Source organism: Pteronotus mesoamericanus, unplaced genomic scaffold, assembly GCF_021234165.1.
Source record: "Pteronotus mesoamericanus isolate MK-2021 breed Mesoamerican mustached bat unplaced genomic scaffold, CSHL_Meso_final contig_130, whole genome shotgun sequence".
Classification (NCBI taxonomy): domain Eukaryota; kingdom Metazoa; phylum Chordata; class Mammalia; order Chiroptera; family Mormoopidae; genus Pteronotus; species Pteronotus mesoamericanus.
In genome coordinates, this window is record NW_026555060.1 from 8,029,789 (window position 1) to 8,046,066 (window position 16,278).

The 16,278-nt window shown below is 40.4% G+C and overlaps 1 protein-coding gene and 1 pseudogene across 1 annotated transcript in view; one reads left to right on the plus strand and one right to left on the minus strand.

Moving 5' to 3' along the window:
• The window catches only part of CFAP299 (cilia and flagella associated protein 299), a 506,080-nt gene that overhangs the window by 42,091 nt on the left and 447,711 nt on the right, over positions 1-16,278 (plus strand). The window lies entirely within an intron of this gene.
• Positions 1,136-14,286, minus strand: LOC129087343 (ubiquitin-60S ribosomal protein L40-like; annotated as a pseudogene).

The following is a 16,278-nucleotide window of genomic DNA, read 5'->3' on the forward strand; positions in this document are numbered from 1 at the left end:
ATGATGAATGTTAACTAAACTCTGTGGTAATTATTTCCCATTATATGTAGGTCAGTCCATTATGCTGTATACTTTAAACTTTTACAATACTGTTATGTCAATTATATCTCAATAAAACCAGAGAAAAATAATTCAGAAAACAGTGGAAAAAGTAAAGAGCACAGTGGCAGTAAAGAATAAGTTTAACAGATTTTTGCTGAATAAACTAATGAAAGGAAAAAAGGAACCCTGAAAATTTAAAAACAGAGTTATAATGGGCAGGATCTCAGAGGTTCTGGGGTTAAATTCAATTAAAAACATTCAGACCATCAAAAACAAAGTATTGTAGGTGATCAAAAAATTAATAAAAATTAATAATGGAGAAATCATGGTATAAATAAATGGACTACTGGTGATTCTGGGAATTCCTGATATAGCTGAGATTGCCAGATTTAGCAAAACAAAATATAGGACACTCATCAAAATTGGATTGTCAGAAGGCCTTTCTTCAAATATTTGAAGCCCCGTTCTGGTTCCTGGGGCCTGCTGATGCTGGTGGTGGGTTCTAGAGCAGCACTCAATGTGGGCTACAGTCCCTGTGTGTCCCCCTGGGGGAGTGCCTCCTCACTCTCCCCAGCGCATGGAGCCAATCAAACGTCCTGGGAGCACTGGAACTCCTGCCTTTTTTGTGGCTTCGGCCCTATAACTGGGCAGGAGTTTTAGATGGAAGTCTGGTGAGCATATCCCTCCTCTGACAGGTGCAGTAGTTCTTTCTCTGATTAGGCAAGAATGAACTGCCAGGTGGTGCTGACACATAGATTTTGGGTAATTTACCCATATAGGAAGATGAATTCAGGGCTTTGGGCCAGCAACAGCCTTGGGCTTGAATGGCTTGTACAGGCCCATGTGTTGTAGATATGTTCCAACTGTGGTGCTGCCTCCAGGATACTGCACCCAATTGTCAGGGGACCCTCCTCCCCATTCAGGGTGGCCATTCAGGGTGGCCACTCAGCCCTCTACAGGTGGTCTTCCAGAGTGACGGTGTCCATGCCTTCTGAGGACTTTAGAAACCATTGCTCTCAACACTTATGGGCCCTCATGATTGATATTCTCTCTAGGCTCTGGCCTGTGTGGATGCATGTCCTCCTGGTTAGCCTTAAGCCATGTGGGAAGAGAGTGAGACATTCCTTGTTTCAGCAGGTTTCCTTTCTCTGCCATGACTCTTCCTTTTATCTGCCCACTTGGGTGTGGAAGATGGGGTTGCAGTTTCAACATGAAGATCACATTCTAGGAATGCAGTGATTTTAGCCTCAGGAGTTGAAGAAGAGGCACTATTGGAAGATATTAGTTCTGCATTATAAAATTCCAATGGTAGATTTAACCTAACTACAAAAGGAATTATCATTCACACTTTTCCTGCATGCTCTGGGTAAGGCTTTCTTTTGTGGTTATCCTCAATATAGAACAATGTCATCTTTTGAGAGTTATTGCACACCAGAATTCATCGGTGGCACCAAGGGTGAGGCAGCTTCCTAAGGAATGATGGGTTCAGAATGACAGAACAGGTACTAGGGAAGTGCAGAGGCAAGGTCTAAAACTGTTCCAGTAAGAAAAAGCTCCAAAAAACCATGACCTTATGAGTAATAATAGTGTTGATATCATTTCCTTGCTGAGGGGGACAGGAAATTAACCAAGAATAGCATGTTTGACAATAAAGACTATGAAGAGATATTTTCTGTTCAAGAAAAGATGTTACCTAGATTTAGGGTAAATGGTCAAATGTACTAACTGGACAATAAAAAGATAAGTCATTCTCTAACCGTTATACTAAATTATCATTAATCACTAGACATAATTTATCGTAGGCTCATGACTTTTAAAAATACATTACTTAGTCAAATAGTTTATATAGATGGGGTCCTGCACACTCAGGGCAGCCCAGCGAGGACCATCACTTTGTTCATGGTTTTCCCAGAAGGAATGGTTCCACTTGTTCCTTGAGACTGTTCAGATTCCATCTGCTTGTGGGGGACAATACCCCTTTCAATTGTCTGAAGACTTGAAAGCTATTCAAAATGGCACTATGACCATGGACAACTAAAGAGCAGGTAGAACTAGGGGAAGGAATGCCCTCCCTTTTACTGTGCAGAATTAAACAAAATTGAACCACCCAGAAACCTCTGCCAAAACTGGAACACCCTTGTTTCAATAGTCACAATCACAGGAAGATTGATGAGGGTTTTGAGAAACTCAAAGTAAAATGAGTTCTATAAACCAAATCCATGTACAATGGAATATTAAGTTAAATTAAACAGGTAAATTAAATTAAGTAGGTTTAAAGTGTTAACAATAAAATAAGATTATATAGTAAAAAAGGAATTTTATTTCGAATTGTTTTTAAGAATTTAAATTTTGTAACAAATTTTGTGAGAATAGTATTATATGTGTATATATGCACATATGTTCTAAGCCTTTATCTGTTAGAGATAAATATGAAATGATAAGATGTGTGGGATTTCCTCTAACATACTTGAGGAGTGGGGGAGAATGAGAGATAATAGAAAACATGATTGACAAACATTGATAATTGCAGAAGCTGGGTGATGGGTGCTTGGTGGACTTGATATACTACTCTTTCTTTACGTGTTTTAATTTTTAAATTAAAAAAAGATTCAGGCAATTCAATTGGTGTAGAATAGGGTCAGGCATCAGGAAGAGGCTCTACAAGTCTTTATTACATTAATGCACCTCTCCTCGTTTTGAATTCTTTTTTCTTTTTCAGATATATCAATTTTATTTTATTTTATTTTTTATTTTTTTCCAAGCATTTATTTATTTATTTATTTATTTATTTATTTTTTAGATACATTTGTCTCTGCCTCCCCCCCACCCCCCACTTTCCCTTGCCCCCTCCCTCCTTCCCTCCCTCAGCTCTTCCCCTTTGGTTTTGTCCATGGGTCCTTGCTATATGTTGCTTGACTTTCCCCTTTCCTTCCCTTTCCCTGCCCCCCCTTCCCTCTTGTCTCTGTTGATTTCTTTTCCTTTCAGTGTTGCTGGTCATATTTTCCTTGCATCTTTGTATTATTGGTTAGGTTCCACTTATAGGTGAGGTCATATGGTATTTGTCTTTCACCCCCTGGCTTATTTCGCTTAGCATAATGCTCTCCAGTTCCATCCATGCTGTCGCGAAGTTTAGTAGTTCTTTTTTTCTTTCTGCTGCGTAGTATTCCATTGTGTATATGTACCATTACTTTTTGATCCAATCATCTACTGATGGGCATTTAGGTTGCTTCCAATACTTGGCTATTGTAAATTGTGCTGCTATGAACATTGGGGTGCATAGGTTCTTTTGTATTGGCGTTTTGGTGTTCTTAGGGTATAGTCCCAGCAGGGGAATCACTGGGTCAAAAGGCAGTTCCATTTTCAGCTTTTTGAGGAAATTCCACACTGCTTTCCACAGTGGCTGCACCAGACTGCATTCCCACCAACAGTGTACTAGGGTTCCCTTTTCTCCACAGCCTTTTCAGCACCTGTTGTTTGTTGATCTGTTAATGATGGCCATTCTGACTGGTATAAGGTGGTACCTCATGGTGGTTTTGATCTGCATTTCTCTGATGGCTACTGATGCTGAGCATCCTTTCAAATGCCTCTGGGCCCTCTGTATCTCCTTGGAAAAGCATCTGCCCAGGTCCTTTGCCCATTTTTTGATTGGATCGTTTGTCTTCTTGGAGTGGAGTCGAGTGAGTTCTTTATATATCTTGGAGATCAAACCTCTATCTGATGTATCATTAGTGAATATGTTTTCCCATATGGTTGACTCCCTTTTCATTTTGCTGATGTTTTCTTTAGCCGTGCAGAAGCTTCTTATTTTGATGAGGTCCCACTTGTTTATTCTTTCCTTTATGTCCCTTGCTTTAGGAGACATACAGGTGAAAAAAACGCTGCATGGGATATCTGAGAGTTTCCTGCCAATGTTCTCCTCTAGGACTTCTATGGTGTTGCGACTTATATTTAAGTCTTTTATCCATCTTGAGTTTATTTTTGTGTATGGTGTCAGCTCATGATCCAATTTCAATTTTTTGCATGTAGCCATCCAGCTCTCCCAACACCATTTGTTGAAGAGGCTATTATTGCTCCATTTTATGCTTCTGCCCCCTTTGTCAAATATTAGATGTCCATAGAGACCTGGGCTTATTTCTCGGCTTTCTATGCTGTTCCACTGGTCTATGGGTCTGTTCTTGTGCCAGTACCAGATTGTTTTGAGTATAGTGGCTTTGTAGTAGAGTTTGATGTCCGGTATTGTGATCCCTCCTACTTTGTGTTTCTTTTTCAAAATTGCTGCGGCTATTTGGGGTCGTTTATGGTTCCATATAAATTTTTGAAATGTCTGTTCTATTTCTGTGAAATACGTCATTGATATCTTAATAGGGATTGCGTTGAATGTATAAATTGCTTTGGGTAGTATGGACATTTTGATGATATTAATTCTTCCAATCTATGAGCACGGTATATGTTTCCATTTATTTGTGTCTTCCTTAATTTCTTTCTTCAATGTTGTATAGTTTTCTGCATACAGGTCTTTTACGTCTTTGGTTAAATTTATGCCTAGGTACTTTATTTTTCTTATTGCTATATCGAATGGTATTTTTTTTCTGATTTCTTCTTCTTCTATTTCATTGCTGGTGTACAAAAAAAATGCCTTTGATTTCTGAATGTTGACTTTGTATCCTGCTGTTTTGCCAAATTCACTTATTAGGTTGAGGAGTTTTTTGGTAGAGTCTACAGGGTTCTCTATGTACACTATCATGTCATCTGCAAACAATGATAGTTTTACTTCCTCCTTTCCTATTTGGATGCCTTTTATCTCTTTCTCTTGTCTGACCGCTGTGGCTAGGACTTCCAATACGATGTTGAAAAGAAGCGGTGAGAGCGGACATCCTTGTGTGTTCCCGATCTTAGTGGGAAAGCTTTCAGTTTTTGCCCGTTGAGTATGATATTGGCTGTAGGTTTTTCATATATGGCCTTTATTACGTTGAGGAATGCCCCATTTATTCCCATTTTGCTGAGTGTTTTGATCATAAATGGGTGCTGTACCTTATCGAATGCTTTTTCTACATCTATCGAGATGATCATGTGGTTTTTGTCTTTTCTTTTATTTATGTGATGTATCACGTTTACTGATTTGTGTATATTGAACCATCCCTGCATGCCTGGGATGAATCCCACTTGATCGTAGTGGATAATCTTTTGAATGTATTGCTGGATGCGGTTTGCCAATATTTTGTTGAGGATTTTAGCATCTATGTTCATCAGCGAAATTGGCCTGTAGTTTTCTTTCTTTGTAGGGTCTTTATCTGCTTTTGGGATCAGGGTGATGCTGGGTCATAGAAAGAGTCTGGGAGTCTTCCCTCCTCTTGGATTTTTTGGAATAGTCTGAGAAAGACAGGGGTTAGCTCTTCCTTAAATGTTTTGTAAAATTCTCCTGTGAAACCGTCTGGCCCTGGGCTTTTGTGTGCTGGGAGTTTCTTGATGACTGCTTCCATTTCCCCAACTGTTATCGGTCTGTTCAAGCTTTCTGTTTCTTCCTCCTTCAGTGTTGGAAGATTATACTTTTCTAAAAATTTGTCCATTTCATCAAGATTTTCAAATTTCTTGGCATATAATTGTTCATAATAGTTTCTGATAATCATTTGTATTTCTGTGGTATCAGTTGTTATTTCTCCTCTTTCATTTCTGATATTATTAATTTGGGTCCTCTCTCTTTTTTTCTTGATGAGTCTGCTTAAAGGCTTGTCAATTTTATTTATCTTTTCAAAGAACCAGCTTCTGGATTGGTTGATCCTCTGAATTGTTCTTTTTGTCTCTACGTCATTCAGTTCTGCTCTAATCTTAACTATTTCCTTCCTTCTACTTGCTCTGGGATTTATTTGTTGTTGTTTCTCCAGTTCTTGAAGTTGTAGTGTTAGGTCTTTTATTTGAAATGTTTCCATCTTTTTTAGGTAGGCCTGTATTGCTATGAACTTCCCTCTCAGGACCACCTTTGCTGTGTCCCATAGGTTTTGGACTGTTGTCTGTTCATTTTCATTTGTTTCCAGAAATTTTTTGATATCTTCTCTTATCTCATTATTGACCCATTCATTGTTTAATCGTGTACTGTTCAGTCTCCATGAGTTTGCAAGTATTGAAGTTTCTCTTTGAGGTTGATTTCGAGTTTCAAGGCCTTGTGGTCCGAGAAAAAGTTTGGTATTATTTCAATTTTCCTGAATTTGCTGAGGTTTGCTTTGTGTCCTATCATGTGGTCTATCTTTGAAAAACTTCCATGAGTATTTGAAAAGAATGTTTATTTTTCTTCTTTGGGATGTAAGGTTCTATATATGTCAGTTAAGTCTCTTTGATTCAGTGTGTCATTCAACGCCACAATATGTTTATTAATGTTTTGTTTGGAAGATCTGTCCATTTTTGACAGTGGGGTGTTGAAATCCTCTACTATCGGTGTCTTGCTGTCTATATCTTTTTTGAAGTCATCCAACAATTTCCTTATAAACTTGGGGGCTCCTATATTGGGAGCATATAAGTTTACAATGTTGATGTCTTCTTGATAGATTCTTCCTTTAAGTATTATAAAGTGCCCCTCTGGGTCTCTCTTTATGGCCTTTGTTTTGAAATCTACTTTGTCTGATACAAGTATGGCAACCCCGGCCTTTTTCTCATGCCCATTTGCTTGGAATATTTTTGTCCATCCCTTTACTTTCAATTTGGGTAGGTCTCTTGCTCTGAGGTGGGTCTCTTGTAGGCAGCATATGTGTGGGTCATGTTTTCTTATCCATTCAGCTACCCTGTGTCTTTTGTTTGGGGCATTTAGTCCATTCACATTGAGAGATATTACTGATAGAAACTTACTCATCTTTTCTCTTTGTACCTGTGTCCCTCTCTCTCTCATTCTTTTCCTTCATCTGCTTAAACCAGTCCCCCTAGCATATCTTGGAGTGCTGGTTTGGTAGAGATATATATATTCTTTTAGTCTTCTTTTGTCTGGGAAACTCCGTATTTCCCCTTCTATTTTAATGGAGAGCCTAGCTGGGTAGAGCAGCCTTGGTTGTAGGCCCTTGCTTTTCATGGCTTGGAATATCTGTTGCCATTCCCTTCTGGCTCGTAGTGTTTCTGTTGAGAAGTCAGTTCCTAGGCGTATCGGGGCCCCCTTGTATGTTACTTTCTCCTTCTCCCTTGCTGCCTTGAGGATTCTCTCTTTGTCTTTGACATTTGCCATTTTAATGATGATGTGTCTTGGAGTGGACCTCTTTGAGTCCCTCTTGAGTGGGGTCCTCTGTGCCTCCTGGATCCATGAGAGCCTTTCTCTCCTCCAATTAGGGAAATTTTCCATCATTACTTTTTCGAGGAGGTTCTCTATCCCTTGCTCCTCTTCTTCTTCTGGTATCCCTATTATACGGATATTATTGCGTTTCAGGTTGTCCTGCATTTCCCTAAATGCCTCTTCATTCTTTTGGAGTCTTTTTTCCATTTCTTGTTCTTTCTGGGAGCTTCTTTCTACCTTGTCCTCCATCTCACTGATTCGATCCTCGGCTTCATCCAGCCTGCTTTGGATTCCTTCTACTGTGTTCTTCAATTCAGAAATGGTATTCTTCATATCCTCTTGTGTCTTCTTGATAGTTTCTATGTCCTTTTCCAGGCTGATATAGTTTGCTGTAAGATCCTGATAGTTTCTCTGCGGTTTCTCATAGTTATCTTTGAGCTGGCTGAGCTCATTGAGCTTCCTTTGAACCATTGTTTTGAATTCAGTATCTGAAAGTTCCCTTGCCTCTATTTCATTTAGCTCTCTCTGTGGGGAGTTCCCTTTTCCACTCATTTGGGGGGGAACTTCTTTTTCTTTCCATTTTTGTGAGAGTCTGTTAAGTATTTTTGTCCTTTACTTTTCTTTCTGGGCCTGCCTCTGATGATGTCAGTTGTTGACCCTATAGGACCTTGGGTTGTTTGTTTGAGCCTTCCAGGAGTCTAATGTCTGTGTCTGACTCCTGCTTGGAGCAGCTCTGTGACCCCTTCGGTCAGGGCTGGGCTATTTTTTGGGATCGCTCTGCACTCTCATGCGGTCTCCTTGAGCATGCTCCCAGCGCGGCAGGATCCCCCGCCTGCCTGGGCTCGCATGTGCTTGCCCCAGACCAGGGGGCTTATTCGCGACCTCGCTTACTCATCTGGCTCCCCTGGCTGGCAAGCTCCATGGCACTGGTCAGTTTAGGGTCTTCTATTGTGTATTTTCCCCACTTTTGGCTCTTTGGGTGTGTTGCTTGCCCTCGCCAAATGGGGACTATAGAAATGGGAGGAAGTCAGCTCCAGGACTCTCGGGTTAATCCTGTCTCTGGTCTCTCCTCCAGGGACTCTGGGCAGCTCTACTAATTTTGTGGGCCGCTCCGCAATTGCAGGCGGGTGGGTCAATTTACGCCTGTCCTTGCCCCTCTGTGCAATCCCTCGCAGGCCGTATCTGTGCCAATCTGTGGGAGGCTTGCTGTGGCATTCGCCAGCCCGCGCAGGTCACACACACGCTTGCCAACCCTTGCCGGTCACTCAGCGCAAGTGTGCGCGCCTGCGCTGGGTGTTTTTGGGGTGTCTATGTTTGCTTTTCGGCTTTTGGCTCTTTGGGGGTGTGGCCTCTTCCCGCGCAATGGAGACTACGGCAAGGAGAAGGAGTCGGGACTCCCCGGTTCCTCCTCCCGTTCTTTCCCCAACACCTCCATTTCTAGTCTCTCCTCAGGGGTCTCTGGGCAGTTCTGTGACCCCTTCGGCCAAGGATCCAACCCCTGTGCAGACTGCGTTTCAATCTCAGGCAGTCTGGTTCATGCGTGCCCCGCTTCTGACTCTTTGGGGTCGCTCCTTTCCAGCCCACAATGGAGACTACAGAACGGGGAGTTGGGACTCCCCGGTTCCTCCTCCCATTTTTTCCCCAACGCCTCCATCTCCAGTCTCTCCTCAAGGCTCTCCCAGCCAGTCTGCACTCAGCCCCGCAGCTCACACGTGTACAAGCTGTGTGTGGAGCGCACAAAAGGCAGGTTAATTGATTCCCTTATGCCTGAGCGAGATGGTATCTGCAGAGTGGGAGGTGTGTTATCACCGGGGCTCCACCAGCCACCGTGTCAGTTCTCTTCACAAAGTTTTCCTCACCAGTCTTTTCCCAGGCGCCAGCCCACCCTGCTGAGGCCTCTACCCAGAGATCAAGGAGGGTGGTTGCCACTGCAACTTTTGCGTTTGCCCTTTAAATGTCTCTTTGCATCCCTTAAGGGTTCCTGTTTATGATTCAGACCCCGTTCTTCTCGGGGGAAGCTAACTGGCCGTTTCAATGTCCCTCTGGTGCTGGTGCCCGTGGGCACCCAGCCCACCCTCTTGAGCCTCCACCGCACTTCTCACCCGTTGGGATGTGTGAGAGTCGAATCCACTGTCCGCGGGTCCAAGGCTCCTCTCCCACTATCGCTCCATTGCTTTCCAGGTGATTACTCCATTATTTAGTTGCAATTCCAGTTTAGTTTTGGGAGGAGGTCAGCGTGACTCCCATTCACTACTCCGCCATCTTCTCCCTCTCCACGAAAAATCCGTTTTGAATTCTTATAGTGCTTGTTATTATTCTGGATAGCCGCTGTATAGTATACATTGTAGTGGCAGTTGGATTATAAATTGTATTTAGTAATTCTATTTTCTATGTCATTTTTTACATCTTGCAAAGCCTACCCATAATTTCTCACAACTTTTTTTTTCATTGTATACCCAGCACATATGATAGGCTCTCAAAAAAAAATTTGTTGAATGAATAATAGATGCTACATACATACTTGTTGAATTGAAAGGGATAACTGTATAACAGATGACAAGGAGAATATTCTTAGCTCTTGTTCTTGGTAACTATTTTCCATTGGGGGTTGATAAAAAATATTTTTCCCTTATAATCTAATAAATGTATTACTATGCAAATTTCTGAGAATCTTTGAGGATACCATTGCTAGATAGGATTTTTCTCATTCCCTGCTTTTCTTGGAAAAGGACTGATTTAGGCTTCTATGAAGACAATGTTTAGTGTTATTTTTTGTTCCATTATCTGTTCCTAGGTTTTTTCGTTTAAAATCTTTGTAAACACAGGTGTATAAACAGAATTGTTTTCAATGAAAAGGAACCTTGCCCTTAGCAAGCCTCTGAACAGTTGTGTTCTGCACCTGCAGTAATAAAATTTGAAAGAGATAATGTATTGAATTTTAATCACATGTTGCCTTGTTACATATTCACTGTTTAAAAATATTTCCTTTATTGTGGAGTTGTTAGTAAAAGGGTAGTGTTGCTAATTAAGCCACTGAATGGCCAGGATAGTGATTTTACACTGGAGAATGAACATAATCTTGTGTACCCAGACTCTTAGGAGGTTAAAGTGAAAATTCTGGTAAACAAGCTTGAGGAAAGTTGATTTTAGTAGAAATGAAATATGTGTGTGTACATGCATGCATAAGTGTGTGTTTCAGTTCATAGGTGAAGTTGGATTTTTGTTCAAATACTCAGAAAAGGACAACTTAGTCAACAGCTATGTGTATGAAAATTTTTATAACATCAGTACATTTAATAACATTGGCCAGTGAAGGAGAACAGAATTGGCCACCCCAAAATGTTCCTCTTTAGCATAAGGAGTTATCTTGGTCTGACTATTTTTTAAGAAGCAGTGGAGGCTGGAAAAGCTCTGAAAACTTAGCAGTTACCCTTTTGTGAGGGGTATTTATGTTTATATGGGAAATCCCCATTTGTAAGGGTGTCTCCCTTTCCATAACAGGAAAAGGAAGAGGATTAAATCTGTAGAAACTCTTATCAACGGAGAAGGCCTAAGACTGTGTAACAATGGAGATGACCTAAGACTGTGTAACATCCTTACCCTGGTTTACTTTGCTTTGCCAGATAACCTCCCATAACTAACCCCTCCCCACAACATCTTTTATCTTTAGCTGGAAATGGTATTTAAGGTCCTGGCTTGATCCATTTTGGGGAGTGACTCAGTATTCCTGAGTTTGTCCCTCGAATATAGGAGGTACATATAATATTAAACTTCTGTTTATTTTTCTCCTGTTAATGTTTTTTACTATGGAGGGGGGTAGGTGTCAGCCAAGAATTTAGAAGGGTAGAGGGAATATCATTTTTCCTTCTCTATAGCACCAAAGACAGTTTAACAGAGTTCCTAGAGCTTTAGGGATTTTTTTTTCAGATTTTATTTATTTATTTTTAGGTAGAGGGGAGAATGAGAGAGAGAAGCAGGGATGTGAGAGAGAAACATCAATCAGTTGCCTCTTGTATGTGCCCCCGACTGGGGCTAGAACCTGCAACCCAGGCATGTGCTCTGAAGGGGAATTGAACTGGTGACATTTTGCTTTGCAGGAAGATGCCCAACCTAATCACACCAGTCAGAGTTAGTTGTTGGTTTGTTTTTAATTTGGCTTTTTAGAAACATTAGCCTGACATTTAACATGTTGACTATTTCCACATTTATTTACCTGAACATATTCAATTATTATTTAAAAGAGATTATTGAGTATTTCAGTTATTTTTAAAGGTAATTATGAAGGAAAAAAGATATTGTTAGCCATTATTTTTACTGTTTTTTTAAATAAAGATGACTATTATGTTTTGCTATGTTTTCTGGAATGTTCTGGATATTTTCTTAATATTGGAATATGGAGTTTGCTAACAATATTTTAAAAGGTGGAAAATATACAAAGATAAAAGAATATCTGACATTCTCCATCCTCATAAAAAAGTGAATCTAAAAGCTAGAACATATGAATTTAGGCTACATATGTTAGAATTTAAGTTATGTAACCTAAATTCTGTTAGAATTTTCAGAGATTCAGCATAACCTAGTGTTGTTATGGGTGGAGAATGCGTTCTTGTGGTGCCAAGGGGAAAAGAATTTCCTGAGACCTGCACAGAAGGATAGGGCTCTGTTGTGTGCTCTATTGATGATGTACGATTAGGGGGGTTCTCCTTCTGATTTCCCAGTGGCCTGTCTCCATTCTTCCCACCAGAGAAAAGGCCCACTCTTATCTTCAGCAAGGATAAGACAAAAGCCAGCACCGAGTTTCTGCTCCATATTAAAGTATCAGCTAATTTAGTGTGTGTTTCCAGCTGCAGTCCATTGCTGTGCTGCGGTGTTCAGGCTCCCTCCCGGAGCCTGTGTGTGTGTGGAGTCCCAAAGGTCATGCCCACGTGGCTGCTAGGGTCACATGACTATGAAGAAGGGGACTCACTCAGGAGTACATGGTGCTAGTGCAGGTCACCCCGGTGAGAGAGAGACAGAGAGAGAGATTAGTCCTTTTGAAGCTCATGCCACTTGCTGCCCGTCCTGGTAGCTGCTGGACAGATATGGTTGTGTGCTCCTGAGCAAGAGAGCACACAAATGAGTGGGGCGAGTGCATCACTGGGTGGGCAAGAGAGAGGGTGGTGGTGGTGGGGGGGGGTCCTTTGTTCCCCTGGGATTATATTAGCTTGGACTTGGAATGGACCAGGTAGTGCCTTTTCAAAAAGACCAATCAACTTCCCAAGTTTTCACAGGCTTTGGATGGATTTATAACCCTCAGTTAGACTGACAGACCTCTTTGGTCCAGCACCTCCCCCGGGGGCCCCCAAAAATCTGGCACCAGAGGGGGTAGGAAGTACTGTTAATCCCCCTGGCAGAGAAATCCTATGTTCCCCCGGAGTGTGAACCTGCAGGTTCCTGATGAAACAAACTGGCTCATGCTTTCCATTGAGTTCAAAGAGATCCCTTTGCTCTCTTTTCTTTACCAATATCTAGTTAAATACTGATGGTAACAGTGTGGGATTTCCCAAACTTTTCATAAAATCTTTCGGGAGGATCCCTTGTTTAGTAGATTTTTGGATTTCCCAGGCCGTCCAAGTCAGAATCTCCAGAAGGAGAGGCCTAGAGTGTTAAACATAGGAACAGTGGGTCACAATGGTTAAGAGCAGGCATTTTAGCCTAGAATGTCTGAGTTAGAACCTTGATTTCACCATTTGATAACAGGGTATCCATGGGGAAGGTATTAATAGCTCTAAGTCTCAGTTTTCTCATATATAAATGGGAGGCAATGGGAATATCTACTAAGAGGGTGGCTGTTTGGATAAAATGAGATGGTAAATGATATTAACTAGCATAAGCGATGTTAGACATCATTTTTCATTGATGAAATAGGAGCTTTCAAGATATGTGTGGGTTTGGTAGAATCTGTCTGTGCACCACCACTTTTGCATGGCTGGGGTAGAAAAATTAGGAGCATCCAACAGCTTAATACATTTAGATTGATACAGATATGCAGACTTTTCTTCAATCTGTTATTTTACTGCTTAAAGGAGAGGGTATTGCTTGATTTAACCAGATGTTGAGATCAGCTAATCCTGTCCTCAGAATGCTCTGTTTGTCTCTGAATCTGTCTTTAATATGAGGCTCTTGTTGGAGCCCAAGGGCAAGCAAAGATTTAATCTAGTTTAGAGAACTGGGTCTGTGCCTCCTTGCTAGAAATGTTTATACATCTGGCAGAATTCATTGTGAAGCTTTGTTTTCCACATACTCTGGTAGTGAGTTGTAGGCAAGGATGCTTTTACCATTCACTGGTCTTCAATCATTAGAAGCCATTAAGTAAGAAATACTGAAAAGAACTTACAAAGTGGGAGGAAAAATTATTTTTTTTGGCCTCCCACAACAACATGTAATTAATCCATAGTGTTTAATTCATTCTGCCACTCTTTGTCTTTTAATTGGTATATTCAGGACATTTACATATAACTTTTATTTATTTATTTATTATTATTTTTTATTGCTCCAGTCAGTGAAAGGGAAACTATTGAGGCCCCAGGACCACAGGGTTCATGCAAGGGCCTCTCTTTGAGGCCAAGAAGATGATAGAAAGACCTTATTTGATCTTTTTGGGGACACAGGTTGTTGGTGTGGCTGCACTTCCTGTAGCAGTTGCCGGCGCAAGGGTGCAGACAGGTGGAACACGTGCAGCAGATCCTCTCATCGCAGTCGTACTTCTGGACCAGTTAGTGGAGGGAGGGTTCAGTGATGCCTCCCTGCAGACACGCACCAGATGAAGGGTGGGCTCTTTCTGAATATTGCAGTCTGAGAGAGTGTGGCCATCCTCCAGCTGTTTGTCCACAAAAAACTTATGCTGCTGGTTGGGTGGGATGCCCTCCTCGTCTTGGATTTTAGCCTTGACCTTCTCTGGGCTTGACCTTGACGATAATGGTCTTGCCAGTTGGGGTCCACACCAGGATCTGCATGCCTGTGCGGGGGAGGCTGCTCTGCTGCCTCGATCACGTAAGCAGTGACGTGCTAAGGCTTAAACCTGCTGTTTTATTTTTTTTGTTTTCTGTTCTCTTTTTTCCTTTATTCTTGTGCATTTCTTGAGCATTTGTTATAACTTCATTTTGATTTATCTATATTGTTTGAGTGTGTCTTTTTGCAGCGGTCTCTTTTAGTTGTTGCTGTAGATATTAATTATATATATATATATATATATGTAATTTATCACAGCCTCTGGTATAATCATTTCTCTAGTGTCAGTGAAATACAGAAGCCTTACCTGCTTTTTAATCATTTTACTCTCCTCTGCGTATAATTGTCTTAAATATCTCTTCTAATATATTTAACTGCGTCAGTGTTATAATTTTTGCTTCAACTATCAGTTAAGTAGCTGGTTTGACTCTTTCTTGTATGATTCTTGCTTAACTGCCACTCAATTGCCTCACTTATTATTTATAAAATGTAAATAAGGGGTAAAGTGCTATAGATGTGCTAATACCAATGCCCCTCATCTGAGCTCAGTCACCCTTCTCAGAAGGGCTGAGTATAGGAGTAGGGTCAAGTTCAATAAGAAAAAGGGCAATATTTTAGTTCTTATCCCTTTTTTCCCCATTAAATTTTCATTTTATTTGGGTTATGAATTGTAAGAAATTTGGCATTCTTAGTCAGAGATGTACAAAATGTGTTTCTAAAACAAATACAACACTTTGAAAATTAGTTTCTGTTACTTAATATCTTCATTCTTGCTTTAGGACTCCAGCTAATACACATAATGTCTACAAAAATTAGAGGGAAATATTCCCTGGGGAAATCAGGGCACAAAGGTGCCATTTCTCAGGGCTGTCGCAGCCCCATAATATGTGGGCTGAAACTTCTCCCCTCAGGCTCTTAGCAGGGTCCCTCTCTGCTGGGCTTAAACTGCCTGTTTGTCACCTGTGGCCCTGTCTTGGTAACACTTCTTATGCATGAGTACATAAGAGAACAAAATGACCTGTTCTGTTCTAAAGAAATTTTCTAAGAAACCTGCTCAGATGTATTATTTTTATTTTATTCTTATATCTTGTCATTTTAAGAGGAAGAACACATAAAAATCATATAGATTTATTTCCATTCAAAATTCAATATTAATAAACACAATTGTAGCTCTTAGCACACTCATCATAAGTAATTTCCAACAACAGGTAACAGGTATTTTGAGGAAAAGGGAACTTCATGGTCAAGACAAATTGAGAAAATGTTCCATAATCTAGCCTGTTTTTATATATTTACATGGTTACAATTCAGAGTTGTATAGTAAAGGAATACCTGCTTAACTTCGTTTAATCTAGCATTTAACTACATAATTCTACATAATTAAGTAACCCATGCTTATTTGACAAGATAATTTCTCTCCAGTATACTTTATTTTACTTTGAATATCAACAATGAATAACTTCTGGTCTATTTATACCTGTTAAGACCAATGATAGCTTGGGAAATATAAATTAAAATAATTTACTTGGTGCCTACAATGTGTGGGATATTATATTATGCACTGATGTAATTAATCTTTCCTTGCCTTTTAAAGGAATAACAAATCTGTAACTTCATTGTTAATCTTTTCTATAGAAAGTTTTCTAAATCAGCATCTCATGGACATTTTTAGGTTTCAGTGCCTGGTATAAATAGTCCCCAAATTGGGTATGGCATTATGTGTAAGATATGCACATTTCTGGAGAAAAGGCTCATTGTTTTAAAGTAAGATATGCAAAGAGTTATGGGACCCATATAAGGTTAGGAACCCCTCCTCATAAGAGGTAGCTGCCACTACCGAGGTTATTTTTCCTTTCCCAAATTAAGGTTCTGCATTAAATAACAATTTAGGTATCTAAACAAGATAGGAAGTAACACTATAATATATTGATGATGGCATTTAGGACATTTTATTTCAACTACCTATAATGCACGGAATTTGTATAAAAAAGCATGTG